The sequence below is a fragment of the Saccostrea cucullata genome, unplaced genomic scaffold (assembly GCF_032062105.1).
Source record: "Saccostrea cucullata isolate Sc308-1 unplaced genomic scaffold, CSIRO_AGI_Scuc_v1 ctg13888, whole genome shotgun sequence".
Lineage (NCBI taxonomy): Eukaryota > Metazoa > Mollusca > Bivalvia > Ostreida > Ostreidae > Saccostrea > Saccostrea cuccullata.
Window position 1 is genome coordinate 1 of NW_026919150.1, and position 15,322 is coordinate 15,322.

General features: G+C 33.4%; 1 pseudogene; it reads right to left on the reverse strand.

Annotated features, from left to right (window-relative positions):
- Positions 1-5,624: 5,624 nt before the first annotated feature.
- LOC134280018 (alpha-aminoadipic semialdehyde synthase, mitochondrial-like) lies at positions 5,625-15,212 on the reverse strand (annotated as a pseudogene).
- Between the last annotated feature and the right edge of the window lie 110 nt (positions 15,213-15,322).

The window sequence follows — 15,322 nt, forward strand, 5'->3', positions numbered from 1 at the left end:
ATTCAGCTAATTTTCTTGATGAATTACATTTAATAAGCTATTTTGATAGGAAAGATACTCCTTATCAAGAAGTATGAGGCTCAGTTTAGTACATAATCACATTTTTTTTTAGTCAAGTCTGAAAATTAAGGAATTTACAATTTTTTCTGCACTACGTTCTTCTCCTACCGATTCTAAACATAATTAGTGGGATGTACCCATATATTTATATTACGTACTAGATAGGTATTTACATATTTATATCACGCACTGAATAGGCCTAGGTATTTACATATTTATATTTCGTACTGGATAGGTATTTACATATTTATATCTCGTACTGGATAGGTATTTACATATGCATATCTTGTACTGGATAGGTATTCACATAGTTACTTATTTCACGTACTGGATAGGTATTTATACATATTTACATCTCGCACTGGATAGGCATTCACCATTTACATATTTATTAGGGATGTCAATTTCACTCGGACAACTTGGTCGAATAGTCGGATGCTTTAGTCGAACGATAGTCGAATATTCGTTTAATTTTAATTATTTTTTCGTACCAGTTTCACTGTTTGTTTTTTACAGACTGGTTTACAACATTGAACCTACGCTATCACCATTATATAACGAATTTCTGAATTGTAAACATGTACATCAGTATTGTATCCAATGTATTTCATTTCAAGATTAATATGTTAGCTGCACGTTTTATCTAAATGCAGGATATCAAACGCCCGTATTTGTCCTGGCTTTCTTTACATAACGGTATTACATGTACCCCATAATTAAAGCCAATTATTACGTGTCCGTCAAAGATCTTTGAAAAAAATTAAAGCGTGTCTCTTATAAAAACAAAGAGAGAGCGAGAGCTTGGGATAAATTTGAATTATGAAATGTGCAAACAATCAATGGTTGTATGAAATTAATATCAGAAAAAGAAAACACGGTTTAATTACTCTCATATTAACTGACTCCGATTTACATGTATTTACAATTTTGTAATATTATAGCTGTTTACTAGTAATTAATATTCTTTCTTAATAGTTGTATCACGTCAGATCTTGGATGAATCTACAAAACCTAAACAACTGCCCTCTCCATTTAAAACAGTCAGAGATAGACAATTATTAATAAACATGTTTGATTTTCTTTCCTATTCTGCGTTTTTGTCATTTATGCGGAGAACTTACTATAGGAAAGTTTCACTTGAAGACTGTGGGATTTTTTTAAAAAAAATCTTTTGTTCTTGTTTCTTTCTGCTTTGTTTATGTTTTTTTTTGTATGTGAATGCAATTAACGCGTTTTGAATTAAATTATGATATTTCCTTACTTCTGTAGGTGACAGTGTGTTAGACCCCGGACGTCCTGACAGTGTGTTGACTGGGGTCTCCTTCAGTACCCCCGACAGGGACAATGACCAGGGCGCGGATCGTAGCTGTGCTGCTGTATATAAGGGCGGGTGGTGGTTTCAGAACTGTTACAATGCCTTTCTGAACGGCCCCTGGGCCTCGGCCAGCTGGTTAGGTCCGTGGTATCCCACAGTGGAAAATGGCAGAAATATCAAAGAGACAACCATGATGATCAGACCTCATTGATAAGTGTCCCGTCAAGGTGTACCCACCCCGACTTGTACACATAAACCCAGCCGTACTACATACTCGCACACAAAAATGACGTCAACTCGTTAGCTGCAGAACTGTAGCTCTCCGAAAAAAAATTATATTGACAGACCGGAGAGCTACAGTGCCACCCAATGAAAAAACTGTATATTTATTTCGCACAAAAGAGAAAAAATCTTCTCATGTTAGTCTTTTAATTACAACTGTTAATAAATAAATTCTTTGTTAAGCTAGTTAATTTAAGCAGAAAAAATATCTACATTTTCTGAATTTCACAATTTAATTTGGATTCTCGGAATTTTCTCCGACTCGGTAGAAAATACAAAAGATTTAAGTAACACATTCCAGAGAAGATAAAATCGTATTATTAGATGAAACGATGTGTTCTCCGTGTTCAGAATTGTATGAAAAGCTTTAATTTAAATGTATCTATGGCACGCCAAATTCACAAAAATGAGCTAAACCTAGTTTCACAGTTGATAAACTAAGTTTATCGACTGTAAACTATAGTTTACAAACCGTAAACTACAGTTAACGATTCGTTAAGTATAGTTTTCATCTGTAAAACTATATTTAACGGTTGTTAACTATAGTTTACGAATGCTAATCTAAGTTTATCTGTCTGTAATAAGCGTTAACAATAGATTTTGTTGATAAACATAGATTCACGGTTGTAAACTATAGTTTACAATCGTAAACTATACTTAAGAGTTGTTAATCATAGTTTCACAAATCGTGAAACTATATTTATCAAATCGTTAACTATAGTTAACGGTTTGTAAACTATAGTTTACAAATCGTGAAACTGTATTTATCAGATAATCTATGTTTTGCAATCGCAAATGATTGTTTTTGGTGTTAAGTATAGTTCTATGGTTGTGAAACATAGATTATCGCGTTAACTATGGTTTACAGATGTAAAATATTGATTTACGTTGTTAACTATAGTTTACAGTCCGTAAACTATAGTTTACAACCGATTAACCTAGTTTATCGACCGTGAAACTATGTTTTGCTCATTTTTGTGAATTTGGCGTGCCATATGTATCAACTATATTTCTTTACTTAATTTTGTATTTTTCAAAAAATATATTTTTTTGATCAGTTACGCCATATATGGCTTTAAATATAGGTAGCATATAAAAATAACTAATATTCCTTAGAAAAATTTAAAAACTATAATTGAAATGAAGGACAAATTTAATCTAAGTGATACATGTGCCAGTACATTGTGACATCATTTGTGTCCCTCAATTTACAAAGGCTTCGATAATTTGAAATCTGATTATAATATCAGAAGAATCCTTCTTTATTGCATCTTTTAGTGGAATGTAGAATCAGTAGTGTATTGTGAATAATTTATAATAATTGAATAATTATAGGATATTTTATGTTATTATCAATTGTTTAATTAATGTAATATAATGTTTGTAAACTAATAAACTGATGTTGTAACATGGAATAATACTTTTTACATTTATTTATCAAGTTTTTCTCATATTTCCTTACTTAGATAAATTATTTGTTCAAAAGGCAGTTTGAGCACCAAATTTTCTGACACCCTCCCCCTTTTTTAAAAGAAGGGTATTGGTTTCGCACCTATTGGTCAGTCAATTTCAAATAGACATCAAACCTGATTTTTTTTTTATGATAAAAACTTCAGACTCCTTTTTAGTGGCTTTCATGGAATGCAGCAACCACTAAATCATGTACAAAGCTAAATGCCCTGCATATTCACATAATTATAAGAATATGAACAATGCTCTGAATCAAAAATATGCTATCTTATTCAAAATTCAGTTTTTACCAAATATTGTACACACTAAATAAAATACATTTTTGCCACATGAGTTGCTTGCTTCTTACAGTATGCCAGCTAGATTTCACTATACAATATTATACATGTAACACAAGTGTTGTTGTATAGTGAAGACTAGCATACTGTAAGATACAAGTGCCTGTGATTAACACTTGCATCATCCTTTTATGTTTAAAGCTGAACACAATTCGTAAAAGAAATGTGTCTACCATTTTTGTTCGGAGAATCACTATAGCTACAGACCTCTATTTAAAATGCAGGACTGATTCTCTTTTCAGTGTGACCAGTCGACACCGGTATAGACGGACGTATGCTATACAGCACTCGGTAGGGACAAAAATAACGTGATGCATCATCTAATGCAGGAAAGTAAAATACTTAAGAAACTTATAATTACAGTTGAACAGGTCAGTGCAGTATAGAAGCAAACACAGATACATACACGTAACTGCAATAAAATGTAAACAAAGGTAATGCAAGATAACCAGCACAAACAAGGGTTGCCATTCCACGCTGATATCCGTGACTGTCACAATGAAGCAGTCAGGTGTGACGAATCTAAAGAGTATACATTGGTGTTGTATGTAGATAATGATATCAAAAATGGCTTATGCCTAGTTACGAGTGGTGTTCAGCTTCAACATAACATCTCTCACATTTTGACATCCTCATAAGGTCAACATCTCTCATGGATAACGCAGTGTCATCTTACATAAACACAATACACTCTAAAGCATAATGAAACTACTATGTTTTAAAGTTTTTTAAATGCTGCAAAATGCAACATTCCCTTGTGTAACTTGTTCCATTCCGAATCTTGAAAAATTGTTTCTATAACCATTAAAACATGACAAAGATAATAAGTTACTTTGATCAGATACACTTTTATTCAATTTACAAGAAAAACACTATCACAGATTTTCGTTCCATTAACAAGGTTTGTATGATATTTAACAATGCCAAAAAAATGAAAAAAAATTAGACTAGAAAAGAAAGAATATTAGTAAGCACTACTTTAATGACAGCATCAATATTACTTCATACTTCAGCATTAAAAAATATTACAAGTATTCCATTTATCTATTAAGCCAATTCTTATTGTGTCAAAAATATGTCAATCTGCCTTCTCTTGATATATGGCCAAATAAAAATGATTTTTTATTTTAATTAATTTATTTTACCTTAAAAAAAATAATTTCATTTTATTTTTAAGTGTAGGTTTTTACTTTACACTTTTCAGAATTCATTATTTGTCAATGTGACAAAATATTGATCTATTTGATGAGGTAAACTGTAAAATGTGCATGTATATGAAATCAAAACATATGTTAAACAAACAGATATTTAGTCCCACTAATTTCTTGGGAGTAAGGAAACAAACAGCACTCCATAAGCATGATAAATTGGACTCTTCCACTGCCCTGACTATTACTACATGTACAAAAATAGATCACCAGGTTCATTAAAAAATGCTTGATTTCTGGGATAAGTATTTCTAAAAAGTCATATATAATGGTATACTTTGTATACTGTTTAAAAAGTTAGTAGAATATAAAGTAATGTTAACAAAAAAAAAGATTCAGTGCTGAGATTCAAGCAAAGAGTGTACTTTGTAGGGAAAATAATAATCTCAGGAGTGAGACAATATTTTGTTTAAAAAAATATCAAATCACCAAAATCTAAAACTTGCACAATAAAACTTCTACAGGAATATAAAATTTGAAAAAGCAGACTGATATTCTGATATCTGCATGACTGAGACATTTCAAATAAAAATTTTTGGAAGTTAGGATGAAATTTGTGAATATTTGGTTCTTATAATGATATGATTTAATATTGTAAATCTTAAAAGAAAATTCTTAATGCAGAAAAATCTGAAACAGAATAAACAGCATTTAACTGAAACAGTCTAAGCTTAGAAAGTACATGAACATTGTTCATACACAATGCATTTTAGTCACTTATCAAAAACATTTTGAAATATTATCATCATATTAATACTTCAGTTAATAAAATTAATATTACTCTGACTTCAATTTCTAAAGGGGGGGGGGGGTATTTTCACTGGAAAAAAAACAATTGGAAATATGTTTATATTTCCTTTGAAAAATTAAAAACTTAGAACTACTTAATTATATACTAACCTTTAAACTGATGTGTTTCACTTTTGAAGTGAATAAACTAAAAATCAACCTATCGGGTAATCATTTTCTATGCATACAAGAAATAAAGAAAAAACCCAAAACAAACAAAAATATCTTACGTCCTACAAACAGAAAGATACTGGGTTACAATGTAAACATTTTCCTCATTAATCAATCAGAAATACAGGGTGGATCACATCCACAAAACAAAGAGACAATCTCCTGGGAAAATGTACCCAACTTTTGGATTGTTCTGTACTGACACTGCTGACCTGATGAGCAACTCTCTACAGAATTAATACACACACCTGTCTAAATTCACACCAAATATTCTAGGAAGTTTGGATCCACACCTGTTACTTTAGGAAGTTTTAACCTCCTCCACTGTGTGTATGCCCTCACTGCGAAGGGAGAGGATGGGTTGGTAGATGTCCATAGATAAGGGAGCCACTACACCTCTTCTTTGAATCTCCCCTAAAAAATATCAACATGTACACATTTTAACAATGTTCCCATGAAAATATGCATACAATTTCAATAAGACAATCTCTTGAATGACACGTATGCTTGCCTAATGCAAAACTGTAAGCTTTGAAATGTAAAGATGAAATTTGTAGAATTATATTAACTTACCATCCAGAATCATTTTGGTAGCTATGGCAGTTGGTAGCCCCACGGTCTTTGCCATGGCTGAGTACCCCTTCTCCTCTCCGTAGCAGACAAAATTAATGACTCTGTTTTCCTGAGAGTTATCTGGCCATGTTATTCCAATGTTGTGGTGCATAATTATCATATCCTTTTCTCCTGGGGCTGAAAAACAAATGATACAAAAATGTTTTTTTAAGTCTGCTGAAAAAATTATCTTCAATATTATTTTTTGCATCTATTGGCCATATGATTTTTGCCCTATTCACTGATATTCTTCCACGGAAAGTTTTATGTACTGTTTATAACACGGCTATAGAAAAAGAGAGTTTGGTGATAACATTTAGCTTAATTATAAATGCAATTTTCTCATGCTAATAAAACATAGTGAATAATCAATCCAATATGGTAAAGTAGATGAAACAAGACGCCCATGGGCCACATCGCTCACCTGAGCACTGTGGCTAGGAAAAAGTAGAAATTGGTTTATTATTGAAAAGTTTAAATCCAAAAGTAGTCCCATGAGCAATGGCTTTGCTATTCTTGAGAAGATGATTTTTAAAGAATTTTCCTATATATTTCTATGTAAATCTTTGATTGGCCATTGTGGCCCCGCCCTACCCCGGAGGTCATGATTTGAGTAAATTTGAATCTACATTACCTGAGGATGCTTCCATATAAATATGATCAATTATGGCTTTGTTATTCTTGAGAAGAAGATTTTTAAAGAATTTTCCTATATATTTCTATGTAAAACTTTGGTCGGCCATTGTGGCCCCGCCCTACCCCCGTGGGTCATGATTTGAACAAACTTGAATCTACACTACCTGAGAATGCTTCCATAAAAATATGATCAACTATGGCTTTGTTATTCTTGAGAAGAAGATCTTTTAAGAATTTTCCTATATATTTCTGTGTAAAACTTTGGTCAGCCATTGTGGCCTCGTCCTACCCCCGGGGGTCATGATTTGAACAAATTTGAATCTACACTACCTGAGGATGCTTCCATATAAATATTATGAATTATGGCTTTGTCATTCTTGAGAAGAAGATTTTTAAAGAATTTTCCTATATATTTCTATGTAAAAATTTGGTCGGCCATTGTGGCCCCGCCCTACCCCCGGGGGTCATAATTTGAACAAACTTAAATCTACACTACCTGAGGATGCTTCCATATAAATATGATCAATCATGGCTTTGTTATTCTTGAGAAGAAGATTTTAAAGAATTTTCCTATATATTTCTATGTAAAACTTTGGTCGGCCATTGTGGCCCCGCCCTACCCCCGGGGGTCATGATTTGAACAAACTTGAATCTACACTACCTGAGGATGTTTCCCCATAAGTTTCATCTTTCCTGGCACAGTGGTTCTTGAGAAGAAGATTTTAAAACATACCACCAAATTTTCATTAATTCCCAATTATCTCCCCTTGAATGAGGTCTTGGCCCTTCATTTGAACAAACTTGAATCCCCTTCACCCAAGAATGCTTTGTGGCAAGTTTGCTTGAAATTGGCCCAGCGGTTCTTGAGAAGAAGTCGAAAATGTGAAAAGTTTACAGACAGACGGACAGACAGACAGACAGACGAACGCCGGACAAAATGTGATCAGAAAAACTCACTTGAGTCTTCGGCTCAGGTGAGCTAAAAATTAATTTTAAAATATGCCAAATTTCTAAACTCATTTTAGATGTAACATCACAGAAAAATAAATAATTCTGTGTTAAATGTGTGTAACCAACTAACCAAAGGCCAGTTTTTTTGAGAGATAGTTGGAGAGTGTGTCCAGTGGGTTTCCTTTCTTGTCCATTGGAATATCCTCCAGTAATCCCAAACTGTAATGACATATTGCACATACAAAATAGGACATCACATATTGCACATCAAAATAGGACATGACATATTGTACATACAAAATAGGACATTACATATTGTGCATACAAAATAGGACATGATATATTGTACATACAAAATACAAAATAGGACATGACATATTGTACATACAAAATAGGACATGACATATTGTTCATGTACATACAAAATAGGACATGACATATTGTACATACAACATAGAACAAGTGGGGAATGTTTATACATTTTCAAGTGTCATTTGCCAAATATTACTGAACAACACTATTACAATTGCATACAAAATACTGGAATCCCAACACAAAGACAAACAAGACCAAAAATGTATCATTTTTCCCTAATTTTAATATATTTCTCAGTTACTTTTTTTGTAAGGTTGTAAGCCCCCCTGTTATAAATTTCATCTAAAAAGTCAAAAATGCCTAACATTGACTTTTATCAGCAACAAAAACATTAGATCCAAATGGCTTTCATCAATTAAATACAACATAAAAAATACCTACTCTACAATGGCTTGCAGTCTTTTCTCTGACCGTCCAACTCTTTCGTGAACCAAGTCCTTAAGACTGTCCTCAAACAAATCTGGACTCTTGTCAAATAACTCACACATGTAGCCTTTCTGTAAAACACAAACACAATGCTTAATGCTGGTGATCTTTCAACTTAATTTTTGGGCAACAAAATAAAAAATATGCTCCAAATTATAGTTTACCCATGCTAGAAACCTGTTGGTGAATGAGATAAACTGTTACTAACCCATGTTTTGGCTGGTCCGTTGGGATGAAGGTTAGATACTGGCTCTGGATTCAACAGTCCCATCTGCATAATACCCTTCATAATGTTACTAAACCCCTGCAAAACAAACATTCACTATATTTAGAGAACAAATCATATACAGTCAAACCTCATTTGTTTAACAGGTGAGAAAATGTATGGCTACACTGGGAATCAAACCAGAGACCCTTGCATCACTCGTCAGGTGCTTTATCAACTGAGCTACCCAAAGCCAAGATCCAAGGCCCAAACCATTTCATTTGCAGTCTTGTACTAATATGAAAATATTTACAAGCATATGCTTTCTTCTATTACAGATTTTACTTTGTAGTGGATGGTCCCTCTGTTTTGACTTGTTTAGGTACTGAGTGTGTTACCTTGTAGCGGACTGTCCCTCTGAGTATAGTTTTGGCAGACTCAATATTGTACTCGTTTAGGTACTGAGTTGAGTCTCTGTTGGGAAGCCTTCGATGTTAAACCCGGGCATAAAGTCCAGATCCTGTACAGCATCCAATAATCCACCATTACCAGGTACCTCTATTATCTACAGTGTAAAAATAGACATCAACACTTCTATCACCTACAGTGTAAAAATAGACATCAACACTTCTATCACCTACAGTGTAAAAATAGACATCAACACTTTTATTATCTACAGTGTAAAAATAGACATCAACACTTCTATTATCTACAGTGTAAAAATAGACATCATCACTTTTATCATCTACAGTGTAAAAATTGACATCAAAACTTTTAAAACTGGCTTCAATAAAATATTCCCAATCAAGACATTACTGCAGATTCCTTATATTTTGCAAGAACTTATTATCGCGAAACGGATCTTTCACGTCAAATCGCGAGAATAATAATTAGCGATTGGACGGTTGGTCAACAGCATTAAGTGAAACAGATTTCAGCAACAGAAAAATAAAAGCGAGAAATTTGATTTCCCAAGCGATACTTCTCACAAAATTATGCAATTATTAATTCCATTTAATTCCGGAATTCCATTCTGTTTAATTAGGAATCTATAGTACTTTAAATTTTGGTACAGTTATGAAGTGATTAGACTCCTAATGACTTCATGCTTCTCAAAAGGCTTAATTTAAATTTAAAGGATGATTCAGAAGTATTGGCTACTTACGCAGTTGTCTTTAAGATATTTAGCACCACTCAAACAATTCATAAGAACACCCCTTGGGAACCAGCTACAAATACAATAGACCAAAAATTGTATATTTCTAATATTTAGTTTACTGCTAGCTGTCAACAAAATCAGGAAAAATGTTTATTTTTTTATCTAAACTAAGTTATATGGTTGTCAAGTTTAGGAGGATCCACAAAATGTCAACATGCAATTCAACAGAAGGGATCATAGAAAATCATAATTTTTAGATAGTTTTAAAAAGTTTTCTTTAATTCATTCATTCTTTAAATGTTAGATTATAGCCCTTTTTCAATGTATTACAAACTTTACATTTGCTTCTACAAATCTGTATACCTGAATTTGTATCTGATTGGTGAATTGGAATGTTCAGGGGCAGGCAATCCCCCACACCAAGACACAAACGAGGAGATCTAAACTCAAATAAATCATTAAAAACTTTTTTTATTCTCTAAAAGGCATCTCTTATAATATAATCTAGATTTTAATCAAGAAAATGAAGTGTGATTTCAAAAATGAAATTTACATTGTATTTTTCTTTTGATCTGGAATACTTGATCTGAAGACATAGATAATGTATACAGGAAAAATTTAAAACGGGGCCAAGATTTGTTCGCAAGTGCAAAAGGGGCGAAAATAACCCTGTATACAGTGCTAAATATTCTAGCATAAAGTACCTTTCCTCCAGCATGCTTGACATCATCAAAGCACTCCACCGCCAGCATGTGATCAATTCCTGGATCCACTCCCACCTCATTCATTATGGTAATCCCAGCCTCCTTGGCCGCGGCGTCCAGCGCTCTCATGGCGGGGGAGATATAGCTGGCAGTGACCATACTCTTCTTGTATTTGATACAGAGCTTAGCTATGTCTGGGTGTAGAACATAAGGCAGGAGACTGAAAAACAAAACAAATGATGGAATGTTTGATACACAGCTTGGCTATGTCTAGGTGTAGAACATAGGGCAGGAGACTAAAAACAAAACAAATGAATATGTTACTATAAGCTTGAAATTTCTTGGATCTCAGCATTACAAAGAAAAGCAAACAAATACATGATATAGGCCTATATGTTTATCTAAATATGAAAGATATGCTGTAAATTTCAATCATCAATATATAAAAAAGACTCAGTCTGCAACTGATGCAAAAAAAGTTTACTTCCAAATCAGAAGCAGGCCACATTAGTCAATAGAATGCAGTATATTTCTGTACCTGACCACAATGTCATGCTGTGGTATCAGTCTCTCCAGGTCATCAAAGTTCCTCTGTACATCTATCAGCGTCTTATTAACATTACAGCTCTCTATGTTGTCCAATTCTCCCTGTAGGTGAGATGCTGATTCCAGAAATATAAAAAAAAATCACTTGTAACTAATCACATACTTTTCAGATCATAAAAAGTTTTATGGTATTACAAGATTTCAAAATTTGTTTTTACATATTCCGTAATCATGTTACACATGTAACTATCTATTATTAATATTTAATTTCAGTTGAACTCTGACTTGCATTCAAAGTTCTCGTTACAACAATACATGTACATAAATCCATTCTGTCGATAAAAAGTGTTCAAGGACAGCATATACATGCATCTTCAACTAAACTGTTCGTTATACAATCTCAGGTCATGTACATGTATTTTTTTTGGCCAGTTGTATCTCATAAAAGTATTATAATAGTTACTTCAGTAAAATGCAGGGTAATTATGATTGAGTATATGGGCTAAATCAATGAATAAATAATGTTAAATTTTTCATTGCTATTGGAACAACAAATAAAGATATAAAATAATGTAACAGTTGCATAGAAGCTTTGCACAATTTTGAAGTAGAGTTATAAATACATGTTAGCCAAGTGTCATATGTTAAAATTTCTACATGATTGGTTATATTTACACTATTCAAATATATGTGTTGCAAACATGATAATTATAAAAGAAATATTTATTTTAAAGCATCTAGGAAATCATCAAAGAGATATCAATCAGAAAAATGTTTTCATAAAATATAAAAGAAATCATTTTATCATTTCACAAAACTTGATAAATTGGCATTTTGAAAATGCTTCAGTCAAGATATCTCAAACTTATAGTTGATGAGCACCTTTTTTCTGGGTCCTGCTCCACTTAAAATGAGAAAGAAAAATTGAAAATAAACTATTCACCTAAAATTTGATTTTTGAGAAAATGTAATACTGTAGCTGAAGTACTTTTTTCCACACAGTATTAATTTAAGCTATGTATGCGGTCACAAATTTTCTGCTGAAATTTGTCCCATTGAACCTTATTTTCTTGTTAGGAATATAGTGTGAGACTAAGAAATCCGCGTGAATTTCTACACATGGATTAAACACAAAAACCAAACAAAAATGCAACACATATATACATTTTAGTAGAATCTAATACTGTATCTGATGACCTTGACCTACCCACGGTGACATCAGTGTTCTTGCTCTTGGCCAGGTATTCTACCACTGGAGGGGACACGTACCCTGCCCCCAGAATCAGCACACTCTTATTTTCTGGGTGACGTTGAGCCTTCTGGGAGGAACTATAAAATAGGGACCAATGATTTAGAAACCCAAGCCAAGAATCAAAACTACAAAACTGATACTGTAGATCACATAATTTTTTTTTTTTTTGCGAGATAGTCTTTGACTCTTTATAAGCGAGACCAAATTTTCACGAACTGTGGTCATCGCTCTATATAATCTTAAGGAATTCTATTGTACGCGAGAATGAATTTTTCGTAAGCATACCGTCTCGCGTAATTACGCGAAAATAAAGTTCTCGCGTATAAAAAGTGATTTACAGTAATTAAAAGTAGTAACTGTGAGCAAACTTTTATTCGGGTGCAGGAAATATTCAAGAGTTTCATGACCTACTTTAAGTCCCCAATATTAATCACCATGAACCATTTATTTTGCTTTGTTTTTTTAATTTAACAAAATGTTTCTTTATTGGTGAAAATAAATCATCATGAATTGATTTCAAACTGACGAATTGCGAATAAAAGTTGACATGAATAATTGGTTAACAGTATATTAATCAATAAACCAGGATATAAAACATTGTACATGATATAATTTGTACAGGTTACCTTAAGTTTTGTCTTCTAAGTTCATCAATATATTCATGATTTGGAGTCAATTTTTTGTTGGATGCAATCACTGCCTATAGAACAAGACACAAACATCAATCAGATTTTAATCTTATTGCCACTGATATAATTATTATAATGGGATACTTTAACTTTGAAGTTGAGACTTACATGTTTAATGACAGCTGGCACATCGTATTCATCCCAAGGTAAAGTAGCAGGGAACTTCAGCTACAGAAATATTCCAATGAGGATAACGTAAGATGCCATTTTACACTATACGTAAAGGCTTTTCAATTTTTAAAATCACAAGTACACCTCCAAAACTCAAAATACTCTGATTACTAATACCCCATGGCTTTATAATACAATATTAACTTGGCAAATATAATGAATTACATTTCTAACAAATCAAAATCATCCTCTCTGGCTCTTCATTATATTAGCCTTTGTACATATTACTTTAATTTTCATATCAAATTACTCCTTAAAAGCATGCACATTCTCATCTGGTCTAAAACTGAACAGTTTTCAAAGATACACATTTCATAAAAAAATATTTTTTAAAGATCACCATGTCTGGAATGTAAGGAAGAAGGAGGTTCCCAAAGAAATCAGTGGCCTCCTTTGGAATCTGTGCTGGCATATTGTCTATAGAGCAGATCAAAGCACCATTTCCCTGGAAACTGTGAAAATAAACATAAACCAAAGAATTAGCAAAGTAAGATTTCTAGCAAAGGGCACCACACTGCAGAGCTCATCCCCTTGCAAAAGGCCATATAAAGCCCAAATAAATTACTTTAAATTTTGCACACATTCACTCACCCACACTCATATACTCATTAAGCCTATTACTAATTCCCTCCAATTGCATCCTGTGGGGATAATTAAGCCAGTTCCTAGCTTATAATTCTGTTTCTTCTTATTGTTATTACATGCAACTTGCTTAGTTTATCTTTGTCCCTAAGTTTGAGTTAACAATATTTGATGGTATCTTTGCTCTGAAAAATACATACAATCCTGTATATATATATAAGTGTTTGTCTTTCACTCACCTCTCTGTCTCCATGTTCTGTTCCGCATCATACAGACAGAAAGGCTTATCGATGGTGGTGCATTCCTTGACAAACTCGATGGAGCCACCAGGATCTGCGGAGATGTCACAGATAGCCAGCAGGCGGTGCGGGAGTTGTGGACAGCCCGGGCTGGAGGGTAACCATGGAGCTGGTGTCGGCTTCAGTAGAGTCTTGGCGTCAGGGATGGTGATCAGGCGGGGGGCATTCGGGGCCCAGTAAATACCATTGATGATGACAGAAGCATATGGTGCAATCTGAATTATAAAAAATGTCCACGTTTAGCAAACAAAAGGAGTCTCATCAGACTCATGGTTGAGATTCATTATAAATTTTCAGTGTGAGCTTTCTCATCAAATCAAGTCATGGTCCATGTAAAACATTAAGAATAAGAGAAACAATGAAAGACAAAGAGACTTTTCAAAATTCTGCTTAGCATTTTGTTCAGGTGAGCTAAACAAAATGAAACTCTTTATCAATAATCTGTTTTGTACAAAGATGCATGCATACACTATGACTAAAAGTAGAAGCATATCTATCAGGATGCTGTTCAAACTCCTCAGCATCAAACTTGCCGCCTTCCTTCCTGATGTAATGGTCATCTCTCCTAGCAACACAGACGTACAGCTTGTTGGTTGCTGAATATAAACAGATACGGAAAATAATGTGGCGAAAATTTTACTGTATACAGTCAACATACATGTATGAAGCAATCCGACATTACTTCCTTTCGATCTGCGTACAGCTCAGGTATAAATTGAGCATGATTTACTCAGGGCTTCAAAAACTCTAGATAATCAAGATTTACATTTAGATAATGGATTTACATGTAAATAACGGACAATAAACATGGTGCTTGACAAAGAAATGGAGAAAACTTTGAAATAATGAACTATCTTCCATACCTCCCTGCTTGGCAACCTTAGGTAGGCTCTCAGGTTCAATGTATTCATGGGGGAACTCCTGAAATACCTCCTGGGCCCCCTGTAAAACAGACCAATCAAAACTTGACATTAAGGATTTTATTATCTCCTTTCTACTCTATATTATATTCTTACAACCGTTGAACTTAAACTGAATCGTTTTACTTAACAAAGGCCCCAAAGGGGCCCTTTAATCGCTCT